Genomic DNA, 5,197 nt, shown 5'->3' on the forward strand with positions numbered 1-5,197 from the left:
TTTGCAATTTTTAATGAGAAGATGCATCCAATGAGTCAATAAATGATAACACAAAAGAAACAAGCTGATTCTAGATATATTTAAATGCAAAGTGTCTACAAAATCGCATCCTCATGAGGAATGCTGATGGCTGGAAGCCTGAAGCAAAATAGTAAATTACTAAATAGTTTTTGTAAAACCAAAAGTAAATACATCATCACAAATTACAATTACAACTTCCTCTTCCCAGCTCTAGCAAAAACATGGGGAGAGGTAGAACTAGAGGGTCTAGACTGTCTAGTCGTATAAGTCTGCTGTGGGACTGGGCGTGACTGTGCCTCCTCGCTCGGTATGGTTGATTGAGACTCATCCTCCATCCTGGATGAAACTATGTCTCCACCTGCCTCTGGCACTGGCAATGAATCCTCATCCTCATCCTCATCCTCATCCTCCTCAATGTCATCCAGCCTGAAACCAAATCCACCCCCCTCCTCCATAGCCTGCCTCTCCAAATCAGTGATGTCAGTGTCGGAAAACAATGGAGACTGCTCCTGTGATGTCCAATCACTGTAAGGATCTATATCATCCAAGTCAATTGGACCACCTTCTAGTTCCTCTACCTTCTTTACGTGCAATCGAAGATTATATTGCACGTAGACAAGGTCATTGAGCCGTTTCTGCGCTAACTTGCTCCTCTTCTTCGTGTGGATTGCTTCAAACAAGCTCCAATTGCGCTCACAATTGGATGAACTGCAAGGCTGACATAAGACTCTGAGGGCAAATTTTTTGAGATGTGGGGTGTTTCCACCCCAATTTTGCCACCAAGCATCTGCAAAATAAATAAAATGGAAAAGTTAGAAAGCAAAGAGAAAAGAGAAAACATAATTTATCAATCATTTTAGTCTTTAGATCCCAAAATCCAAATGGCAAATGTTATACCTGGGGTTTGAGTGGTTCTTCCTCTCCTAGCTAGCTCTGAAGAGAATAGCTTACCCCTTCCTCCCTCATAATTTTGGAGCTCACTCACAATGAGGTCTCTCTCCTCAACATCAGGTACCATCCTCTCAATGCATGTACTAAGGCCCTCCATGACTTCTCCATTCGAATCTGAGTAAGAACCCCCGAACCTAAAACGAGGGTTGAGGAAGTACCCTGCTGCATGAATGGGTTGGTGGAGCTGATTGTTCCACCTCCTATCAACAATTTCCCAAATGGGATCAAATTTGAGCCTATCCCCCTTGTAGTAATTTTTGATAGACTCTTTGGCCCTATCCATGGCCTCATAAAGATATCCCATTGGGGTTTTATCCCCATCCACCAAGCGAAGAACTCGAACCAAGGGCTCTGACACCTACAATTGAAAAATACAAATTACAAAAAGATCAAAATTTAAATAATGAAGTTACAAATTAGTAATGAGAGACTTGAATCAAGAATAACTAAAATTTAAAAATTAAAGTTTTGAAGTAACAACCTTCACAATCTCTGTAGCCCTTTGTGCAAATTGGTTGTCGAAGACTATGCATGCGACAGCCTCTCCTTCAGGCTTCTTTGAATAAGGTGAGTTAAGCCATTCTCCACTCACAAACATTTGTTTCAAAGAAGTCAATGCAGCAAGAATGCTTTGCAACGTCAAGAAAATCGTTGCAAACCTTGTGACACCAGCTCTCACCAAATCTTTCCCTTGCGTGTGTTGTCTCATCAAATTTAGGACCCAAGGGTGATTGTAGATATATTTGGTGATCCTCCTTGCATCTTCCACAACTGGAGTCACCCACTCAAGTTTTCCTATGTCCTCCAAAAGAAGGTCAAGGACATGTGCTGCACAAGGTGTCCAAAAAAGAGTGGGGTGCCTCTCTTGGAGGATTCTTCCTGCAAAAGAAGAATTTATTCTTAAGAAATGTGCAACCAAGTAAAACAAAGCCCACAACAAATGAGAATATTGCTAATGCCTAAAGGTGATAATTCAAAAGGATTCTACCTGCTGACACATATGCTGCTGCATTATCTGTGATGATTTGCACCACATTCTCTACCCCCACCTCCATGATGACACGCTCCAACATTCCAGCCAATGTTTCTGCATTTTTCACCTTGTTGGAGGCATCGACAGATTTCAAGAACACTACATTGTCCTTGCAAGCGACCAAAAAATTGATGATGGTGCGGTTCTTGCCATCTGTCCACCCATCAGAAAGAATGGTGCAGCCATAATTTGCCCAATCAATTTTTTGATCCTCCATCACTTCTCTTGCCCTAGCAACTGCATTTGTGAGCAACCTGTAAGTGCAAAGTGAAATTAGGTATTAGTACACAATTTTGATTTAATAAACAAGAAATCTAAAAAATAATTAAAAATGAAATCAAGTGGACTATGTAGTAATTTACTAACCTCCCACTCAAATCCTTGCGAGAAGGGGCCTTGTACCCCTTTCCTGAAACTGTCATAGCAGTCACCAAATTCAACCAATAAGCATTCTCCGCCACATTGAATGCAATGTTGTTGAAGTACCAAAAATTAGCAACTGCAATGTCAGTTTTCTCATGTACCTCCTTATTCCATCCACTAGCCTCTAATGATGGTTGTCCTCCAGGTGTGTTTCTGGGCACAAAATAATCACCTATCGAACCTGACCGTTGTGATGGAAGTGGAACAAGGCCCCGACCAGGTACTCTACTAGAGGAAGCAGAAGCAATGGGCGAGCTGATGGTCGGTTTGCGGATACGTGGGCCACGCCGAGAGCCCACTATGCCCTCAAGTGCTTCTTCTTCCTCTTCAAGGTCAATAGAAACACCTTGAGATTCAGCTATGGCTGATCTCATGGCTAGTTTTGCCCTCTCCCTTTGCAATTTCTTCTCTTCCCCAGCTGCAAGTAGGGCATTCATTTGTCTTTTTATTTCTTCATTGGTCCCAGGGCATGCTCTAGCATCATGCCTATCTATTCCTGCAAGGTGGTATTTGAGGCGGTTGATGCCTCCATGAAGTATTCTCTCACACTTTATGCATATAATTGACCCAGGATCGGGTCCCTCATAGGCATACCTCCATGCCCCATCTCTAGCACCTCTAGGATGGGTGCCTATAAATCCAGATGGGCATGGATCTAGTGGCCATTGCTCCCTTGCCATGATTAATGCTTACTTAACCTACACATACAAAGTGCAAAAAAAAATTAACATTTTAGTTAAACAATTTAGCACTAAGCAAACTATCTACATTAGTTTAAATAAATTTAGACATCATTCGAAGTTTTTTTAAAAAAAAAGTAGGGTCTGAATTTTTTTTTGAAAACTAGATTCTTCAAAAAAATTGTGAAAATTCAACAAGAATTGTGTTAAATCTTGTGTAAATAACTTAGAAATGATTTAGACTACCTAGGAATCATTTGTAATCAATCTAAATGCAACAAAAAATAAACAAATTGTTTTAAAAAAGCATAGAAAAAAAATTTTAAAAACTTACTTGGAATCTGATTTTCCCTTCAAATCCCCTTCAAATCCCCTTCAAATCCACTTGGAATCACTCAATAACCACCCCAAATCACCTTCCAAGCCTTCCAAATGAGTTTCCCCCTTCTCAGCCCAAAACATAATTGGAAAACAAAAAACAAATGAATTTTTAAGCCGTTTTCGGCTGTATTGGAAACACGGGCGAGTTTTTTTCAAAAACTCGCTGAGTTTTTGCCAAAAACTCGGCGAGTTTCCTGGCGAGTAGAAGTCATTACTACTCGCCAGGCCCAAAAACTAAGCGAGTTTTTGTCACTCGCCGAGTTTTCGACGAGTATGTCATCTATGAGCACAATAATACAATAATACTCAGCAGGGGTTGCTATTATACAATAATACTCAGCAGGGGTTTGAACCTTGGTGGCAAGAACCACTATGCCACAATACTCCTCAATAACAATCTATGGGATGAACGCAATAGCACAATAATACTCAGCAGGGGTTTGAACCTTGGTGGCAAGAACCACTATGCCACAATATTCCTCAATAACAATCTATGGGATGAACGCAATAGCACAATAATACTCAGCAGGGGTTTGAACCTATATGCCAATAATACTCCTCAATAACAATCTAGTATGGGATGAACGCAATAGCACAATAATACAATAATACTCAGCAGGGGTTTGAACCTTGGTGGCAAGAACAACTATGCCACAATACTCCTCAATAACAATCTAGTATGGGATGAATGCAATAGCACAATAATACTCAGCAGGGGTTTTATCAAATGTTAACGAAAATCTCAGAGTTATTAAATTTTATCAAATGTTAATGAAAATCTCACAGATTAATGAACAGAGTGTGATGCAATCTTCTCTGAGGATTGGGTGTTTTCATTTTGAGAGTGTGCATAATCTTGTTTATGTGACAATTGTTATGCTTTTGTTTGCAACAAAGTTTTTAAAGTGTGACAGACCCTTGGGGATATTGGTCTTTTGGTTGTTGATTATCTAAGATCCATGTTTGAAATCAATCATGAAGTGGGTGTCTTTGCAGAACATTATTAAAAGCAGGATAAGCTGTCATTATTAAAAGCAGGATAAGCTGTCATTATTTTTTTTTTGATCGATAAAAGGCCAAAGCCAAATTTTATTTCTTTTATAAAATTATTACATCTCCATTCAGTGTGGGCACCGGTAGGAAAGAATGGAGATAAGAAAACCTCCGGTCTAGCCCAGATCCCTTATGGGATCAGATAACAAAAACAACTGTAAATTTTTACAATTCCTCATCTGAGGATGGTGGCTGTCTTATTAAGACATTTTAGTTTCTTTTTGTACATAAAATCTTGCAACACTTTCTGGTTGGATCCATCTTCACAAATATGGCGAATCCACTAATACTTCGAGCTTTAACTTATGTCCTGTATCCCGAATCTGCAAAACCTTATTGCAACTCACTTTGCCAGACTGTTAGTAGCATAGTAAACAAGATAATTTGTAACAATCATTCAATGAATAATAACATCTTTTCTATTTTATGTAAGAGGATTGTAGCTTGGATATCCATTAGCTTGAAACCATCTTAACCTTTTAGGTTTCAATTTAAGAGATTATCCAGGCTACAATTCTGCCTACACTAATGGAAAGGATCAATTTCTAACAGTTCCTTAATTACTTTTAACACAGCAGACATCTGATACTCCATAACATAAATAAATTCATATGCATATGTATGTACATTTAAATGTCAATATGCGAGATTATCA

The sequence above is a fragment of the Cryptomeria japonica genome, chromosome 2, assembly GCF_030272615.1.
Source record: "Cryptomeria japonica chromosome 2, Sugi_1.0, whole genome shotgun sequence".
Classification (NCBI taxonomy): Eukaryota; Viridiplantae; Streptophyta; class Pinopsida; order Cupressales; family Cupressaceae; genus Cryptomeria; species Cryptomeria japonica.